This window comes from Salmo trutta, chromosome 2 (assembly GCF_901001165.1).
Source record: "Salmo trutta chromosome 2, fSalTru1.1, whole genome shotgun sequence".
NCBI classification, from domain to species: domain Eukaryota; kingdom Metazoa; phylum Chordata; class Actinopteri; order Salmoniformes; family Salmonidae; genus Salmo; species Salmo trutta.
In genome coordinates, this window is record NC_042958.1 from 53,846,362 (window position 1) to 53,867,266 (window position 20,905).

A 20,905-nucleotide genomic window follows, 5' to 3' on the forward strand; every position below is an offset into this window, starting at 1 on the left:
ATACACGTTCTCTTATACGTCATCATACGCGACTTTCTTAATGTAAACAAACAGTAGGCTAATCGTGAGCATGGCGATACATATGAACAGACTCGTAAAGGTAGTTGAATCTCGACTTTATCTTAGGTCAGAAACAAATGTCTGCTTTATACTCGATCCGTTTGTTTCATCCATAGCACAATACCTAGCTAACTATCTGGCCATAGTCAACAGTCATAGGCTAGCTTCAATGTTACATGGCTAGCTGCATACGTTACCCATTGTGTGCAACATAGGAGACAAGACAACGCTAACGTTAGCTACTTACAGTGTTGGGGAACCTACTCTGAAATCAGTTTACCACACTACCAAGAAGCGTACTTCACACTAGAAGAAGTTAAGCTACACAAAAGCTACCCTTAAAAAATATATAGTTTACTTAACTAAAGCTACTTTGAAAAAGTATTTCACTACCACCAAGCTACTTCGGGAAAAGTGATCATATCTACATCGGAAGTGTCTTAGACTACAAATTGCAAGACAGATCACTTTGGTCAGGTGTTAACAAACTGTGTAATTAGACCATTAAAAACAAAAACGATGTTTAAAGTGAGAATTATGCAGGTCAGATGCTGAAAAAGTAAGAAATTGTTGCCTATTTCCGAGATACTGTATGTTCTTCTCTTTTTGCAAAAAATGAGTATGTAGTTCCAGTAGTTAGCTACACCGCTACATTTAGTATTGACTGTTTTATTAGGATCCCCAATTAGCTGCTGCCAAGGTAACGGCTACTCTTCCTGGGGTCCAAGCAGGAAATAAAACACAACACAAATAATACATAAAATACATAATACAATACAAAATATATAAAATTGTCTGCGTCTCGTCACAGTCTCCATTGTGTCGTAAGGTGTTCTTTTATCTGATTTTTTTCATCTGGTTTTATTGCTAGTTTGAGTTACCTGGGGTGGCACAGAGTTCTATTTAAACATGGCACTATTTAATAAGGTGTATTTCCCAGCCTCTGTTCTTGACTTGGGGACTGTGAAGAGACCTCTGGTTGCATGTCTCATGTGATACCAATGACTGTCAGAAATGTGTGCCAACTGCTTGAACAGACAGTTCGGTATCTTCAACACATCAACACCTCGCACAAAGACCAATAGTGATACAGTCAATCTCTTCTCTTTGAGGAAAGCCAGGAGAGATTGACGTGCATGTCATTGACATTCGCCCTCCGTGTACATTTAAGTGCAAATACTCTGTTCTGGACCAACTGTAATTTGCCTATGTCTTTCCTTGCCGCACATGACCACACAACTGGGCAGTAGTTCAGGTGCAACAAAACTTTAGGACCTGTCTGGTTGACTGAGGTATCAAGAAAGCAGAGCTGTTGAGTCGTCAGTGTACATAGACGCACAGGCTTTATTCAAGGTCATTAGTAAAAACAGAAAAAAATGATGTCCCAAAGTCATTACATGGCAAAACAAGGTTTGAATTTAGTTCAACTATAACCAAGCTATTGCAAAATGTAGTTTGATTACTAGTTAAACTACATGTAGTTCACTACTCCCAACATTGGCTACTTCCAGTGCATTCAGGAAAAGTATTCAGACCCCTTCCCTTTTTCCACATTTTCTTACATTTACAGCCTTATTCTAAAATGGATAAAATATTTTTTTCCCCTCATCAATCTACAAACAATACTCCATAATGACAACGCGAAAACAGGTTTTTAGAAAATTTTGCAAATATATTAAAACCTGTTTGGGATAGGGGGCATTATTTTCACAGCCGGATAAAAAACGTACCCAATTTAATCTGGTTACTACTCCTGCCCAGAAACTAGAATATGCATATAATTAGTAGATTTGGATAGAAAACACTCTAAAGTTTCTAAAACTGTTTGAATGGTGTCTGTGAGTATAACAGAACTCATATGGCAGGCCAAAACCTGAGAAGATTCTATATAGGAAGTGCCATGTCTGACAATTTGTTCTCCTTCTAGGGCATCTCTATCAAAAATACAGCATCTCTGCTGTAACGTGACATTTTCTAAGGCTTTCATTGGCTCTCAGAAGGCGCCATAAAGTGGAATGAGAGCTCTCCAGTCTCTGGGCGAAAAACAGCAGGAGTTTTTGTGAGTGGTCCTGCTGAGAACAATGACACTGGAGCGCGTGTGCACGAGACGACTCCATGTTTTTCTTTCAGTGTTTGAATGAATACAACGTCGCCCGGTTGGAATATTATCGCTATTTTACGAGAAAAATAGCATAACATTTGATTTTAAACAGCGTTTGACATGCTTCGAAGTACGGTAATGGAATATTTTGCATTTTTTTGTCACGAAATGCGCCGGCGCATCACCCTTCGGATAGTGACTTGAACGCACGAACAAAACGGAGCTATTTGGATATAACTATGGATTATTTGGAACCAAAACAACATTTGTTGTTGAATTAGAAGTCCTGGGAGTGCATTCTGACGAAGAACAGCAAAGGTAATCCAATTTTTCTTATAGTAGATCTGAGTTTGGTGAGCTAGCTATGTACTCAGAATATTGCAAAATGTGCTTTCACCGAAAAGCTATTTTAAAATCTGACACCGCGATTGCATAAAGGAGTTCTGTATCTATAATTCTTCAAATAATTGTTATGTTTTTTGTCAACGTTTATCATGAGTAATTTAGTAAATTCACCAGAAGTTTGCGGTGGGTATGCTAGTTCTGAACATCACATGCTAATGTAAAAAGCTGGTTTTTGATATAAATATGAACTTGATTGAACAAAACATGCATGTATTGTATAACATAATGTCCTAGGAGTGTCATCTGATAAAGATCATCAAAGGTTAGTGCTGCATTTAGCTGTGGTTTGGGTTTTTGTGACATATATGCTTGCTTTGAAAATGGCTGTGTGAATATTTTTTGCTGGGTACTCTCCTGACATAATCTAATGTTTTGCTTTCGCTGTAAAGCCTTTTTGAAATCAGACAATGTGGTTAGATAAAGGAGAGTCTTGTCTTTAAAATGGTGTAAAATAGTCATATGTTTGAGAAATGTAAGTTTTTGCATTTTTGAGGTATTTGTATTTCGCGCCACGCTATACCATTGGATATTGGCGAGGCGTTCTGCTAGCGGAACGTCTGTCCCTAACAGGTTTTAAAAATAAAAAACAGAAATACTTTATTTACATAAGTATTCAGACCCTTTGCTATGAGACTCGAAATTGAGTTCAGGTGCATCCTGTTTCCATTGATCATCCTTGAGATATTTCAACATCTTCATTGGAGTCCACCTATGATAAATTCAATTGATTGGACATGATTTGGAAAGACACACACCTTTCTATATAAGGTCCCGCAGTTGAGATGGTAGAACCTTCCAGAACGCCAACCATCTCTGCAGCACTCCACCAATCAGGCCTTTATGGTAGAGTGGCCAGACGAAAGCCGCTCTAAAGGCACCTAATGGACTCTCAGACCATGAGAAACAAGATTATGTGGTCTGATGAAACCAAGATTGAACTCTTTGGCCTGAATACCAAGTGTCGCGTCTGGAGGAAACTTGGCACCATCCCTACTGTGAAGCATGGTTGTGGCAGCATCATGTTGTAGGGATGTTTTGCAGCGGCAGGGACAGGGAGACTCATCAGGATCAAGGGAAAGATGAACGGAGCAAAGTACAGAGAGATCCTTGATGAAAACCTTCTTCAGAGCGCTCAGGACCTCAGACTGGGGCGAAGGTTCACCTTCCAACAGGACAACATCCCTAAGTACACAGCCAGAACAACATAGGAGTGGCTTCAGGACAAGTCTCTGAATGTCTTTGAGTGGCCCAGCCAGAGCAAGGATTTGATACCGATCGAACATCTCTGGAGAGACCTGACAATAGCTTTGCAGTGACGCTCCCCATCCAACCTGACAGAGCTTGAGAGGATCTGTAGAGAAGAATGGTAGAAACTCCCCAAATACAGGTGTGCCAAGCTTGGAGCGTCCTACCCAAGAAGACTCGAGGCCGTAATCGCTGCCAAAGGTGCTTCAACAAAGTACTGAGTAAAGGATCTGAATACTTACATAAATGTGGTATTTCAGTTTTTATTTTTAATAAAAACCTTTTTTTGCTTTGTCATTATGGGGTTTTGTGTGTAGATTGATGAGGATTCTTTTTTTTAAAAATCCAATTTAAAATAAGGCTGTAACGTAACAGAATGTGGAAAAAGATTGCACTGTGTATACAGTATCTCACAAAAGTGAGTACACCCCTCACATTTTTGTAAATGTTTGAGTATATCTTTTCATGTGACAACACTGAAGAAGTGACACTTTGCTACAATGTAAAGTAGTGAGTGTACAGCTTGTATAACAGTGTACATTTGCTGTCCCCTCAAAATAACACAACACACAGCCATTAATGTCTAAACCGCTGGCAACAAAAGTGAGTACACCCCTAAGTGAAAATGTCCAAATTGGGCCCAAACTGTCATTATTGTGTGTGGCCACCAGCATGGAGTTCACCAGAGCTTCACAGGTTGCCACTGGAGTCCTCTTCCACTCCTCCATGACAACATCACGGAGCTGGTGGATGTTAGAGACCTTGCACTCTTCCACCTTCCATTTGAGGATGTCCCACAGATGCTCAATAGGGTTTAGGTCTGGAGACATGCTTGGCCAGTCCATCACCTTTACCCTCAGCTTCTTTAGCAAGGCAGTGGTCGTCTTGGAGGTGTGTTTGGGGTTGTTTTCATGTTGGAATACTGCCCTGCGGCCCAGTCTCCGAAGAGAGGGGATCATGTTCTGCTTCAGTATGTCACAGTACATGTTGGCATTCATGGTTCCCTCAATGAACTGTAGCTCCCCAGTGCCGGCAGCACTCATGCAGCCCTAGACCATGACACTCCCACCACCATGCTTGACTGTAGGCAAGACACACTTGTCTTTGTACTCCTCACCTGGTTGCCGCCAAACACGCTTGACACCATCTGAACCAAATAAGTTTATCTTGGTCTCATCAGACCACAGGACATGGTTCCAGTAATCCATGTCCTTAGTCTGCTTGTCTTCAGCAAACTGTTTGCGGGCTTTCTTGTGCATCATCTTTAGAAGAGGCTTCCTTCTGGGACGACAGCCATGCAGACCAATTTGATGCAGTGTGCGGCGTATGGTCTGAGCACTGACAGGCTGACCCCCCCAACCCTTCAACCTCTGCAGCTCAATTTTGAGTCTCATAGCAGAGGGTCTGAATACTTATGTAAAAAAAGGTATTTCTGTTTTTAATTTGTAATGAATTTGCTACATTTCTAAAAACCTGTTTTTGTTTTGTCATTATGGGGTATTGTCTTTAGATTGAGGAAGTTTTTTTTATTTAATCCATTTTACAATAAAGCTGTAACGTAACAAAATGCGGAAAAGTGGAAGTGGTCTGAATACTTTCCGAATGCACTGTATATTCCTCTATGCGTTCTCAGATTTTTTGACATAGTGGGCTTCTTCCAAAATAATGAATATTTCATTAGCCACCTTTTCTGTAGATTTACCTGTTCTTGATTGCTAAACAATAAATTATAGGCCTACTGTTAGTGAGGCCCTCACAAGCTATATGGCATGATGACAGAAATAAAACTCTTCTTGCAGGTCCATAGAGGCGGAGGGTATGGCTCTGACTTCAGTGATAATGAGGGCCAGGGAGAGACGTCTCAAAGTGGAGGGAAAAGGCAGAGGCCAGATGACCGTATACAAATCTAAGGGGACTAAGCACGAACCCCTGAGGGGCCCCCGTGTTGAGGGTCAACGTGGCAGATGTGTTGTTGCCTACCCTCACCACTTGGGGCCGGCCTTCAGGAAGTCCAGGATCCAGTTGCAGAGGTATGTGTCCAGTCCCAGGGTCCGTAGCATATTGATGAGCTTGGAGGGTGCTATTTTGTTGATCGCTGAGCTGTAGTTAATGAACAGCATTCTCACGTAGGTGTTTCTTTTGTCCAGGTGGGAGAGGGCAGTGTGGAGAGCAACAGAGATTGCATCATTTGTGGATCTGTTGGGGTGGTATGCGAATTGGAGTGGGTCCAGGGTGTCTGTGATGATGGTGTCGATGTGAGCCATGTCCAGCCTTTCAAAGCATTTCATGGCTACAGATGTGATATTCATTTAGACAGGTTACCTTGGTGTTCTTGGGCACAGGGACAATTGTGGTCTGCTTTAAACATGTAGGTATTATAGAGCTACGTGATGAAAGTATTTTCTGTTTATTAGTTTGTTGTTTATTCCGTTCATCTCTTATACAGTTCACCATTGAAATGCCATTACGGGGAGTCAGGGACATACATTTGCAGGCCCATCTACTGTATCAACTAACAGCTCTAGTCAGAAGTCATTCAGAGCTCTACCTTTAGATGGCGATAAAGGTCAAGACATGTTTACTTTGACACAGTTGTCAGGGGTTGCTAAACCTGCTCTTGTAATACCGAAAGGCAGGCACGTAAGATTTTTTGTTTACCTCTTTGGATTTCGACTGGGGAGAGGAGGATGAAATGTAGCAACCACAGATTAATTACTATGCTTAGTTGGTGAGTTGATTTGTAGAATTAGGTGGGGTACCTGGTTAAAAAAAAATACCTGCTGCATCCCAATATCAAAGTTCACCACTACTGGTTAACATTAATCTTGGAAACCGAGAACAAAAATCTTGCGTAATTGCATCAGGTTCTGGGGGAGATGTATGAAAAAATATATTAACAAGACTATTGTCTCTACACCCCCCCCCCCCCCTAAACGGAAACTCTCAGCCAAAGCATGGGCCAAATGCCTCCTCCCCTTCAGAAATGTAAAATATACGAACACCTGCCAAATCGTGATTTACCAAATGATCAGTGACCAAAAATCTGTGCGCTGTAACCAAGTTCCTCGTTAGTCGTTGCATCCCACAGTCTGTTCACAAACACTACGATACCATCCGATGTTACGTGCATGTATGTACACGACTGATTAGGTTAACATTTTCTTGTCTCAAATCACAAACTCAACTTCCACTGTGAAAATAATCACCAGAGAAATGTATATCCTTACAACAAAAAGATCCATCTTCCTGGTATTCAGGAAGTAACTACACAAATAGACCTTCAATTATCCACTTGTAATTCATTTAAGGTCCAATGCAGCCGTTTTTATCGCAATATCAAATCATTTCTAGGTAGAAATTAAGTACCTTACCGTGATTGTTTTCAATTAAAATGGTCAAGAAGAAACAAAAATAGCTTTTTCTCATGCAAGAATTTTGCTAGGACTGTCTATGAAATGTCTGAGTGGGGAAGGGAAAACTAGCTGGAAACTAGCTTGGAACTCTTTCTTATTGGTCTATTAACTAATTTAATAGGCAGGCCAAAACTCCATCTGACCAAAACAGGTAGACATTTTAGGTGGTCTTTTCAAACAGCTCTTACACTAAAAGGGCATTATCATCATTTTCACAGTATTATTCAAACCTCAAAGGGTGGTGTTATATAAAAAAAAACATAGGAAATCACATTTTTGACTGCACTGAGCCTTTAAGTAGGTTACCACTTCCATATGTCTTCAGCTTTGTGGGTGATAGAGTATAAATAGAATATGCTCATGAGAAGTGCTTTTGCAGGTGAGAGCAGTGGCGGTTCTAGACCATATCAACTGGGGGGGCCAAGCTGGGGCCAGTTGTACTGTTAGAGGGGCCAGTTACATTAGACGTTATTGTTGTCATATCGTTTTCTTCACTGCATTGCAGGTATTAGCAGGCAAAATACCATGTTCATAATGCAGATGCATGTGGTACGATACTGTTGTGTTCCGCCTAAAGCCGTACCTCTAGAAAATGTGTGGGTTAAATTAGTGTTCCGCGTTGCCACTGTCTAATAACGGATGTAAAAAAAAGAACGATAGCAAAAATTAGTTATGTAAAAATTATTTCATACTCTACATTTAGGGGGGCCACAAGGGGGTCCAGAATTGTTGTCACAGGGGCACTGCCCCCCCCCCCCCCCAGAACCGCTAGTGGGTGAGAGCACTGACACACTTTGAGTAATGCATTGAACACAATGATCTATTCTTGCTGCTCTGAGAAAGCTGAATAAGCCAATATGCTGTACCTGATTAAGTCACTCTAGCTAATCCCGCCCTCGTTTACTGCCATTCTGTAGGAAGTGGCGAGGGATTTAAAGGCTGACTCAGATCATCAAAATTCACAGCCAATGGTCTTTCACTCCTCAATGGGATACAATGACCAATCCGTGACCTGGAATCAGATCAGGTCATCTACGTGGTCTTTGTGTAAGAGTAAGTCGGAGGCCAGACACGTTCTCTCTCTGGCCAATGCCACGGCCATGTTGTAGCAAAGTGATTCTCTAGTTTCATGCTATCGCTGTGTCACAGGTCATGTTTTTTTGTAAGTTAGGTCATCTATTAGCATTGACCTAATCATGTGCAAAAAACATTAGTTGCCTGTTTTGGCCATAATAGGAAGGGTTCAGCAACAACAAATTCATATTATATAAGAGGTTTTATAATTGATTTATATTTTATTTAACATCCGTTGCCAAAGGGATGATACGCCTCTTCCACCCTCATTTTGACAAGATGCTTTTGTAAGAAGGACCGTCTCTCCTCAGCTTTGTGTCTCTGTCTTCTCCTCTCTGGTTGATGTGTTCGTGTCTGCCATCCCTCTTACTGTCTGAGCCATAGCACACTGTTTACATGCCATCTGTTTTCTTACATCTTCTGAACCAAGCATGTGTGCTTAGCTAAGACCATGTCTGTCCATCCCCATATGCCAATGGTCCATCAGTGTCCTTTTACCATGTGACAATGCATGCTCCTTGACACCTAGTTGACACTTCAAAAATGTGTCAAACAATTCAACAGTTTGATCAAATCATATTTAATTTGTCACATGCGCAGAATACAACAACCCCATAACCAACAATGCAGTTTTTTGAAAATAACAAACAAAAAAAAGTAAGAGATAAGAGTAACAAATAATTAAAGAGCAGCAGTAAATAACAATAGCGGGGCTATATACAGGGGGTACCGGTACAGAGTCAATGTCAATGTGCGGGGGCCCCGGTGTTGAGGTAATTGAGGTAATATGTACATGTTATAGTTATTAAAGTGACTATGCATAGATAATAACAGAGTAGCAGCAGCGTTCCGGGGGGGGGGGCAATGCAAATAGTCTGGGTAGCCATTTGATTAGCTGTTCATGAGTCTTATGGCTTGGGGGTAGAAGCTATTTAGGAACCTCTTGGACCTAAACTTGGCGCTCCGGTACCGCTTGCCGTGCGGTAGCAGAGGGTCGCATACATCGCACCGAACGTGGATCCCCCGTTTGTCTACGGATTGTTCAGTGAGCTGTTGACATCAGTAAAATTGTTTTGCACTCGGTTCGCAAAGTACTCGTGGCAGGCACACATGATTGGTGTATCCGTGTTATAACACCGTGGCCACTAAGCTTGTGTTTGGAGAATCCCCAGTCTGAAGTACGTAGGGGTTACGTCATGATGAGACAGGATGACATGGCATTGTAATTGCTGATGCCCTTTTGGCTTTGTGAGGTTGACAAGTGAAACTCCCTTGGGATGATTTGGGATATTTGCTGTCAATTCCCTGTGTTTACTGTTTTAGTGGTCTGGTCACTGGTAAACAGTCAGTTTACATGGAAAGATGTATTGATCAAGCAAGGCCAGTAGTTCACCTTTCGACGTGTCTGTCTGCACACAATTTGTTTTTGTTATGGGTTGGATACGGTCGGTTCCAAAGTCCAAAGCAATATAAACGGTCCCGTGTGGCTCAGTTGGTAGAGCATGGTGTTTGCAACGCCAGGGTTGTGGGTTCGATTCCCACAGGGGACCAGTACGGGGGAAAAAATGTATGACATGTATGAAAATGTATGCATTCACTGCTGTAAGCCGCTCTGGATAAGAGCGTCTGCTAAATGACTAAAATGTAAAATGTATAAACAGTTGTCAAATATTCTAATCAGAGTTTATTATTATGATCACTTTTAAACAGCAGATATCTTTCAATATGTTTTTTTTAATAGGGCACACACCCAATTCACAGAGTCTTGGTTCACTTAATCACTTTGCCTCAAGTTCAACATAGCATCAGCATTTGTTTTTATAAACAATATTTGTGAAATTATTTGTGACATAATCATAATTTATCTCTGTTATGTGGAGCATGTTTTGGAACAGCTGTTTGGTGAGGCTTTACAGCATGTTTTGGAACAGCTGTTTGGTGAGGCTTTACAACATGTTTTGGAACAGCTGTTTGGTGAGGCTTTACAACATGTTTTGGAACAGCTCTTTGGTGAGGCTTTACAACATGTTTTGGAACAGCTGTTTGGTGAGGCTTTACAACATGTTTTGGAACAGCTGTTTGGTGAGGCTTTACAGCATGTTTTGGAAAGTCAAACTGAAAAGAAGGCAGCTCCAGTTTGTCCAAATTGAAATGAAATGGAGATTCCATTCAGATCTGTCTCTCTTAAGAATGGGCCTCTCCCTATAAACTGACTTTTTATTGTGTAATAGGCTTGATAATAACAGCTACCAGGGTTGTTCCATGAAAAGAGGGCCTTTTGGGTAGTTTAGTTCTTTTAAAAAACATTTTTATTTCACCTAATTTTAATATTTTTCCATAAAGAGTGAATTCACTTCATTCAAAAAAACATATTTTCCCAACTCGAGGTCAAATTTAGAAAAATGGCACTTAAAGTAACAGGGAAAAGTAGCAATTAAAGTAACAGGGTTGACCGTAACAGAGCCATAACTCCCTTTGAGACAGGGGGAATGGAAGCATGTGTGCAACGGGGAGGGGCAATTGAATGCAAGCTTTGCCCTCCCCCCTTTTTCCTCAGAACAGCCTCAATTCATCGGGGCATGGATTCTACAAGGTGTCGAAAGCGTTCCACAGGGATGCTGGCCTATGTTGACTCCAATGCTTCCCGCTGTTGTGTGAAGTTGGCTGGATGTCCTTTGGGTGGTGGACCATTCTTGATACACACAGAAAACAGTTGAGTGTGAAAAACCCAGCAGCATTGCAGTTCTTGACACACATGCTGGTGCTCCTGGCACCTACTACCATATCCCATTTTTAAGACACTTAAATGTTTTGTCTTGCCCATTCGCTCTCTGAATGGCACACATACACAATCCATGTCTCAATTGTCTCAAGGCTTGAAAATCCTTCTTTAACCTGTCTCCTCTCCTTCATCTACACTGATTGAAGTGGATTTAAGAAGTGACATCAATAAGGGATCAAAGATTTCACCTGGATTCACATGGTCAGTCTATGTCATGGAAAGAACAGGTGTTCCTAATGTTTTGTACACTAAGTCTACACTGGAGTTGCTTACCAAGACGACATTGAATGTTCTTGAGTGGCCTAGTTACAGTTTTGACTTAAATCAGCTTGAAAATCTGAAAATGGCTGAGCTTGAAGAATTAAAAAAAAAGAATACTGCGCAAATATTGTACAATTCAAGTTTGCAAAGCTCTTAGAGAATTACCCAGAAAGACTTGCAGCTGTAATCGCTGCCAATGACTCAGGGGTGTGAATAAATATGTAAATGAGATATTTCTGTATTTCATTTTCAAATGATTCTCCAAAATATCTACAAACATGTTTTGTCACTAACATTATTGGACTTTGTGTGTAGATAGGTGAGAGAGAGAAAAAATCAATAATGGTGAAATGTGGTGGTTAAGTGGGATGTAATCTTCCTAAATGTCAGAAAAACACATAATATTGTAGAAGAGGTGTTCTGCTAACATATCAATGTGCAGGTACAGAGATACTGTACCTATCAACATGTTGTCTGGTGGTGCTGGGGCCACCTTGCCAAGCATGTCAGTCATCATACCTTCCTGTATGGTGTCCCATATAGGTTTTGGCCACTTTAGCGAGACTTTATTCATATAACAATTTTGATGTATTAAATGTTCCATGTGATTTATTTTAAAGGTCACTTCATTTAATAAAACAAACTTTTACAATTCAGTATTGATGCACAATTCCTACTTAAAATATCAAAGGGACGCTATTCTTTGAATGACCCACCAACATCAGAGAGAATTATCTCTTGTCTGGCAGATAAGGTGTTAATTAGCCTGCATGTGCAGCTCATGGCATTTAGCCATCTCCAGCGGCCTGAGGTCATATTGTCTCTCTAGAAGGGACCTCTAACTCTTGTTGCTTATGCTTTTCCATTGGTAAGTATAATCACAGCTGTCAGCATCATAGAGAATGGTCTCTCTTGGGGCAGATAATGTGTTAATTAGCCTGCATGTGAAGAAGGCAGCTCATGGAATGTAGCCACCTCCAGCAGCCTGGGGTCAGGTGAGGCCCAAGGTTGTGACTAGATGGAGTACAACTACGACCGGAAGTTACTTTTCCTAGCAATTCTCTTAACCTGGTACGTTAATTCTCCTAACCTGGTGCGTTAGTTCTAACCTGATACGTTAATTCTCCTAACCTGGTGCGTAAGTTCTCCTAACCTGGTGCGTTAGTTCTCCTAACCTGGTGCGTAAGTTCTCCTAACCTGGTGCGTTAGTTCTCCTAACCTGGTGCGTTAGTTCTCCTAACATGCTGCGTACGTTCTCCTAACCTGGTGCGTTAGTTCTCCTAACCTGATGCGTTAGTTCTCCTAACCTGGTGCGTTAGTTCTCCTAACCTGGTGCGTTAGTTCTCCTAACATGGTACGTTCTCATAACCTGGTGCGTTAGTTCTCCTAACATGCTGCGTACGTTCTCCTAACCTGGTGCGTTAGTTCTCCTAACCTGATGCGTTAGTTCTCCTAACCTGCTGCGTAAATTCTCCTAACCTGGTGCGTTAGTTCTCCTAACCTGGTGCGTTAGTTCTCCTAACCTGGTGCGTATGTTCTCCTAACCTGCTGCGTATGTTCTCCTAACCTGCTGCGTATGTTCTCCTAACCTGCTGCGTATGTTCTCCTAACCTGCTGCGTATGTTCTCCTAACCTGCTGCGTATGTTCTCCTAACCTGCTGCGTATGTTCTCCTAACCTGCTGCGTATGTTCTCCTAACCTGCTGCGTTAGTTCTCCTAACCTGCTGCGTATGGTCTCCTAACCTGCTGCGTATGTTCTCCTAACCTGCTGCGTATGTTCTCCTAACCTGCTGCGTATGTTCTCCTAACCTGCTGCGTATGTTCTCCTAACCTGCTGCGTATGTTCTCCTAACCTGCTGCGTATGGTCTCCTAACCTGCTGCGTATGTTCTCCTAACCTGCTGCGTATGTTCTCCTAACCCGCTGCATTAATTCACCTAACCTGGTGCGTATGTTCTCCTAACCTGCTGCGTTAGTTCTCCTAACCTGCTGCGTATGTTCTCCTAACCTGCTGCGTATGTTCTCCTAACCTGCTGCGTTAGTTCTCCTAACCTGCTGCGTTAGTTCTCCTAACCTGCTGCGTATGTTCTCCTAACCTGCTGCGTATGTTCTCCTAACCTGCTGCGTTAGTTCTCCTAACCTGCTGCGTATGTTCTCCTAACCTGCTGCGTATGTTCTCCTAACCTGCTGCGTTAGTTCTCCTAACCTGCTGCGTATGGTCTCCTAACCTGCTGCGTAAGTTCTCCTAACCTGCTGCGTATGCTCTCCTAACCCGCTGCATAAGTTCAGGGTGAAGGCATGGCCACTGGCCAGCCCTGGTTCCTGCCTCCTACATTACCCATGTCCATGTTCCTCCCATTGAGCTTGATTATTAGTGAAAAATGTCATAATGAACGGCACAGGAGAACACACCCTTGTTGAGCTTTACATTGGCATTTCTCGCATTGCAGACTACCCTATGTATCTGCATGTTGTCCTCAAAATAAGGATAAAACTTCATATACTTGAAAATGATTTCTCTCCAGCCTGTTCTCTTTAACCAAACCTGCCCAGATGTAGGTTTCTGCAGGGTTGGAGGTAGAGTCATGCAAATACAGTGTTTTTACACTATACAGTAATACCTTAATCTGACACTCTAAATTTCTCTACTCTGTATGGTATGGCAATGCAGTTTAATAATGTCTCTATTGTATTGAAGGCCACTTTCTGTGTGGGAACAAGCTCTGTGAGAAGGAGGAGGACCTGAAGAGCTGGGAGGTGAACTTTGCCCATGTGGAGCAGGGAGAGAAGAGAAACACACTGGTCAAACTCAGTAAGAGCTCTGTTGTTTACATGTTAGTCATTTAGCACACGTGCTTATCCAGCCTGACTTACAGGAGCAATTGGGGTTAAGTGCCTTGCTCAAGGGCACATTGACAGATTTTCACCTAGATAGCACAGGGGTTAGAACCAGCAACCTTTCAGAAACTGGCCCAGCGCTCTTAACCACTAGGCTACCTGCCACTGGCCGTCTAAGCTAGGGCTGGGCCTTCAAGCCTCGCGCCGGTATCATGGTGTGGCAAATCGCATTAATAAAGCCTAAAGAATGACTCCCTCTCGTATTGTGATCCCTGAGGAAACTCAGAACATGCAAGGTTAACTTTTTTAAAGCTTTTTCTGTTGAAAAACTATATCCCACATATAAGTACAGTAATGTACACACACTTAAAAGAAAACTCCACCCAAAACAATATTTTTGTAATTGTTTCATTAGTCCATTGTTGACATAGTCCCAAAAATGTTTTGCATGTCAGCAATCAAGTAGAGAACAAAAGAGGACAGGTCCACCCTTTGTGCTATGTCATGACTGACCTGAAACAACTATTGAGATGTGCCTTTTGTTAAGTAAATCAGGTGTTAAATTAAATGAAAAGGAGACTGGAGTAGGACTTTAATGTTTATGTATTGATATCAAGCAGTCTGTCAAAATGATAATTTCCCAGATGATAAAGAGGGATACCTAGTCAGTTACAACTGAAATGTGTCTTCGGCATTTAACCCAACCTCTCTGATTCAGAGAGGTGCAGGGGGCTGCCGTAATCAACATCCACATCTTTGAGTTAACTGCCTTGCTCAGAACAACAGATTTGTATTTTGTCAGCTCAGGGATTTGATCCAGCAACCTTTTGGTTACTGGCCCAATGCTCTAACCACTAGGCTATAAGCCCTATTCCAATTGTTTGCTATACTAACAGGGGTGGTATTTTCTAGGACTCTGCCCGAGTGCTCCTTTAAACTATCATCCCAGGAACTTGACTTGCTAATTGTTCCCTGTCAGTTTATCTTCATCCATTGACCACTAATGGGGTCTCTGGCCCCTTTTAACGGTGTCAAAATGTCACAATTAATGTTTGAAGATTGTCTGAACTTAAACAAAGGACTCGTTTTTTTCAGGAGAAAGGAGGTGATCGCCAAGAGAAAAAGACAAGTCGTCTGAGGAAAATCAAGTTGAGCCACAGACAAAAAGATCCAAGAAAGCAGAGACAAACATCAGAGGAGACACAAAGGCAAGACTCCACCATTTCATATCTTTGTACAACTATGGCTATAGGTAGACGCAAATAACAGGCCATGGTGATGAAATGAAAAGTGCTGAAGGTGTTTGTACTAATGTCTTATTGGTGTAATACAACATTTAGAAACATGAGCATTTGCAAACAAACCCATTCATAAACATCTTATAAACACCTACTATAGCGTTGAGATATTACAGAATATCTGACTGAAAGCAGCCGTTTCACATGGAGGAAAAAAAAATCACAACACTTGGGTTGCTTTTTGTTGTTGCTCAATGTCAGCTGCACATAGTTGGCTGTCTGAGTTGAACTGACTGATCCCTTCCTGTGTTCCCCCTCTCTCTCCCCCCAGCAGGCCCCTCCTAACGCTCCTCCACCAGTAACTCTGAGGACGACTCCCAGCAGTCAGACAAAGGTAGTGTTTATTCTCACTCTCCACCTCCCTACAAAGTCAAGCGGTTTATTACCTTACACCCTCAGGGCAAGCAGAGCGGACTGCCCTAATGTCCTCATTCATAACAGGTGCTTTTAAAATACATTTAAAAAAATAATAATTTAAAAACACATGGGCTAATTTGGTCATAAGGCCTCAGTCAGACAACAGTCATACTTTCATTGCAGATTCAGCTGCACTTGAAGTATGGGCCTGCTTACCCTGGGTTGTCGATGTAACGTAAATAAAAGCAGCTGCTGCACACGAAGGCCAAATTCCAAGACCAAGGTGCAGACCAAAGGCCATACTGTTATGGCTGAAGCTGCAGGACTAAAGGTAACCGACCCGTCCCGTCCCCTGGACCTTAGCCGCCTGAAGTAGGGGTGCTGAGGGTGCTGCAACACCCCCTGATAAATCACAATTAAAACATTTCAGCACCCCCACCTCAAAACATCTTCCCGGCGCCGTGCCCTGGATGCCTCTTCCCAGAGCTAAAGAACCGAATCATGTTCTGCGCATGTTTCTTTAGCTCTGCTTTATACACACATTCTCACTTTACTCACTGTCAATTCTTCAAGTTTTACCGGGGAAACATCCATGCAGCATCTGCATGCCAAACATTTGACCTCAATCAGTTTCATGGGAATATATATTTAGATCTGATTGAGTTGTGTATGCTACGTTGTTGTTTTCCATTACAGTTGAAGTCGGAAGTTTACATACACTTAGGTTGGAGTCATTAAAACTCGTTTTTCAGCCACTCCACAAATTTCTTGTTAACAAACTATAGTTTTGGCAAGTCGATTAGGACATCTACTTGGTGCATGACACAAGGAATTTTTCCAACAATTGTTTGCAGACAGATTATTTCACTTATAACTCACTGTATCACAATTCCAGTGGGTCAGAAGTTTACATACACTAAGTTGACTGTGCCTTTAAACAGCTTGGAATATTCCAGAAAATTATGTCATGTCTTTAGACGCTTCTGATAGGCTAATTGACATTATTTGAGTCAATTGGAGGTGTACCTGTGTATGTATTTCAAGGCCTACCTTCAAACTCAGTGCCTCTTTGCTTGACATCATGGGAAAATCAAAAGAAATCAGCCAAGACCTCAGAAAAAAAATTGTAGACCTCAACAAGTCTGGTTCATCCTTGGGAGCAATTTCCAAACGGCTGAAGGTACCACGTTCATCTGTACAAACAATAGTACGCAAGTATAAACACCATGGGACCACGTAGCCATCATACCGCTCAGGAAGGAGACGCGTTCTGTCTCCTAGAGATGAACGTACTTTGGTCCAAAAGTCCAAATCAATCCCAGAACAACAGCAAAGGACCTTGTGAAGATGCTGGAGGAAACAGGTACAAAAGTATCTATATCCACAGTAAAACGTGTCCTATATTGACATAACCTGAAAGGCCGCTCAGCAAGGAAGAAGCCACTGCTCCAAAACCGTTTGCAACTGCACATGGGGACAAAGATCGTACTTTTTGGAGAAATGTCCTCTGGTCTGAGGACATTTTTGTTTGGCCATAATGACCATGGTTATGTTTGGAGGAAAAAGGGGGAGGCTTGCAAGCCGAAGAACACCATCCCAACCGTGAAGCACGGGGGTGGCAGCATCATGTTGTGGGGGTGCTTTGCTGCAGGAGGGACTGGTGCACTTCACAAAATAGATGGCATTATGAGGAAGGAAAACTATGTGGATATATTGAAGCAACATCTCAAGACATCAGTCAGGAAGTTAAAGCTTGGTCGCAAATGGGTCTTCCAAATGGACAATGACACCAAGCATACTTCCAAAGTTGTGGCAAAATGGCTTAAGGACAACAAAGTCAAGGTATTGGATTGGCCATCACAAAGCCCTGACCTCAATCCTATAGAAAATGTGTGGGCAGAACTGAAAAAGTGTGTGCGAGCAAGGAGGCCTACAAACCTGACCCAGTTACACCAGCTCTGTCAGGAGGAATGGGCCAAAATTCACACAACTTATTGTGGGAAGCTTGTGGAAGGCTACCCAAAACGTTTGACCCAAGTTAAACAATTTAAAGGCAATGCTACCAAATACTAATTGAATGTATGCAAACTTCTGACCCACTGGAAATGTGATGAAAGAAATAAAAGCTGAAATAAATCATTCTCTCTATTGTTCTGACATGTCACATTCTGAAAATAAAGTGGTGATCCTAACTGACCTAAGACAGGGAATTTTTACAGGGATTAAATGTCAGAAATTGTGAAACTGAGTTTAAATGTATTTGGCTAAGGTGTATGTAAACTTCCGACTTCAACTGTATGTACAGTGAGCAAATTTGAGATGGTGTTAACAAAGTATAGCCTAGGCCTACCTGTGTTTTGTTTCAATTAAAGCACATATTTTGTCTAGTGGCGCACGCTGTTTAAACAATCATCCTAACATGAGGTGGTGTTTTGCCTCACAGTAACATTCAGACCTGGGTTCCAATACTATTTCAAATATCTCAATTACTTTCACATAGATTTTGAAGTATGTATTCAGATATTTTAAAAGACAAGTAGTTGAGTATTGTAATGTATTTAGGAATACACCTGGAAAGGATTGGCAGGTATTTGAAAATACTCAAATACACTGACTCAAATGTACTCCGATGCATTTAACCCAGGTATTTGAAAATAGTATTTTAAATAATTATTTGAAAATACTTCCAAAAGAAGACGTTGATTCGGGCCACATTATTTGAAAATACTCAAATACAAAATACACAGAAAACAAGTACTTCAATAACAGATAATCAAATCCACAAGTATTTGATTATTTTGAGCCCAGGTCTGGTAATGTTGTGCTATGCTATTATATTCAGTTCTGTCATGTATAAAAACTGTGATTTTGCAGACATTGATTCAGCTTTGATCTAACATTATTAAACAAGCACCATTCTCCATTCATCATTGAAATTCACCAGAGTAGCCTGCTCTCTGGGCAGCCAAACGAATCCCTCACATGCGCAGAAGCTTCGGTTGTTTAGCTATCGGGAAGAGGCATCCAGAGAATTCGACAACGTAGCCTGTCCGTACTCTTATAGGTTTAAGTCGGACTTGACTCTTCTGACCCTCCTTAATCCTTTAGTGCTGTAACTATGTTGCATGTGCTGCAGCAATTCCTTAGTTAAAGCCCCTTATGGGTTTGTTTTTGAAAGCATTATGAATATTATTGAATGTAATGCATGAAAAGCTCTTTATGAATAAAGTTTTTCTGTTTTGTATTGTCTTCTTCCTGCCACGTAGGAGAGGGAGAACATAGTGAGGAGCCAAAGGGCCTGTCGGGGGCAGACCACTGGAAAGGCCCAGCCCCCACCGTGGGGGAGGAGTTAAGGTGAGCTTAGCAGTCCAACATTAAATCACCCTTACAAAGCCCTGCTAGGCCTCTAGACACGTTTACAGACACTAGTACCGACCAATTATACTTTGATTTGACTATTTTCTGTCTTCCAGGGAGGAGGAGTTTGACGAGTACTTTGAGGACATGTTTCTTTGACCACCCTGCCCTTGGATTTCTGCCAGCAAGAGTCAACATGCAGGAGTCAACATGCAGGAGTCAACATGCAGGAGTCAACATGCAGGAGTCAACATGCAGGAGTCAACATGCAGGAGTCAACATGCAGGAGTCAACATGCAGGAGTCAACATGCAGGAGTCAACATGCAGGAGTCAACATGCAGGAGTCAACATGCAGGAGTCAACATGCAGGAGTCAACATGCAAGAGTCAACATGCAAGAGTCAACATGCAAGAGTCAACATGCAAGAGTCAACATGCAAGAGTCAACATGCAAGAGTCAACATGCAAGAGTCAACATGCAAGAGTCAACATGCAAGAGTCAACATGCAAGAGTCAACATGCAAGAGTCAACATGCAAGAGTCAACATGCAAGAGTCAACATGCAAGAGTCAACATGCAAGAGTCAACATAGATTTGATTGATTTTCTATTAGACGTTGTTGTCTTCATTTATTATTTCAGTTTGTCTGAAGCTAAATAAAATGCAGGTTATTTTTTAAACCTGAGCTTCTAATTCAGCCTCCTGACATTTCATTCTAACTGAAATAAAGACTACAATATGCATGAAGTGCGTTGTAAGAACCCAGTATCGAAGTGTATTTAGAAAAAGCACAATCCACTAAGAACTCCCAAGAAAGAACAATCTGAAAAGAAAACTAGAGGACGGGAAACATTCAACGACAGGAGTTTGGTGACACCTTAATAGGGGAGGACGGGCTCGTGGTAATGGCTAGAGCGTAATAGGTGGAATGGTATCAAACACATGGTTTCCATGGTTTCTCTGTGTTTGATGCCATTCCATTCGTACCGTTCCAGCCATTATTATGAGCCGTCTTCCCCTCACCAGCCTCCACTGCATTCAACGATGGTGGTAGAGACAGAGACAAAATACAAGCCCAGGCATTGGAAAGTGCATGTATTAACACATCAATATTGTTCCTGTTGGGTTATAGTTCACCAATGTTCTGTATAGGGTTATAGATACCCAGACCATATGAACCAATGTCACTGAGTTCCTCAGATGCTGTAGCACTAGGATTAGGAAGCAGTGCATTATGCCCAACGTTGCTTGGTGTGCTGTTTTCATTAGTGTGTCACTTGCCCAGGGATTAGACACATTGGCTTTAATCACCAGTAACTACTCTTCTATCTGAAAGAGTCCTTAAGTACACTGAGTTAACACATTATAATCGTCCATGATAACCGTCCATTAAATCCGACCATGATAACCAACCATGATAATATATACCCTACTACCCCGTTAATTCACCCTACCCCGTTAATATACCCTAATACCCCATTAATATACCGTACTAACCCGTTAATATACCCTACTACCCCATTAATATACCCTACTACCCCATTAATATACCCTACTACCCCATTAATATACCCTACTACCCCATTTATATACCGTACTACCCCGTTAATATACCCTACTACCCCATTAATATACCCTACTACCCCATTAATTCACCCTACCCCGTTAATATACCCTAATACCCCATTAATATACCGTACTACCCCGTTAATATA

General features: G+C 41.8%; 2 long non-coding RNA genes across 5 annotated transcripts; both read left to right on the forward strand.

Moving 5' to 3' along the window:
- The first annotated feature begins 8 nt into the window (after positions 1-8).
- Positions 9-15,356, forward strand: LOC115157372 (uncharacterized). 2 transcript variants are annotated; one of them, XR_003868440.1, is made up of 4 exons: positions 9-100; positions 5,611-5,841; positions 14,039-14,152; positions 15,274-15,356. It is a non-coding gene; the product is annotated as an uncharacterized LOC115157372 (long non-coding RNA). The 2 variants fall into 2 exon arrangements; XR_003868441.1 differs by lacking the exon at positions 5,611-5,841 and having other exon boundaries at positions 24-100.
- A 388-nt stretch (positions 15,357-15,744) lies between these two features.
- LOC115157382 (uncharacterized) lies at positions 15,745-19,883 on the forward strand. Of its 3 annotated transcripts, none has more exons than XR_003868445.1 (4): positions 15,749-15,810; positions 16,017-16,164; positions 19,100-19,187; positions 19,307-19,883. It is a non-coding gene; the product is annotated as an uncharacterized LOC115157382 (long non-coding RNA). The 3 variants fall into 3 exon arrangements; XR_003868443.1 differs by lacking the exon at positions 15,749-15,810 and adding an exon at positions 15,820-15,917; XR_003868442.1 differs by lacking the exon at positions 16,017-16,164 and having other exon boundaries at positions 15,745-15,810.
- Positions 19,884-20,905: the final 1,022 nt, after the last annotated feature.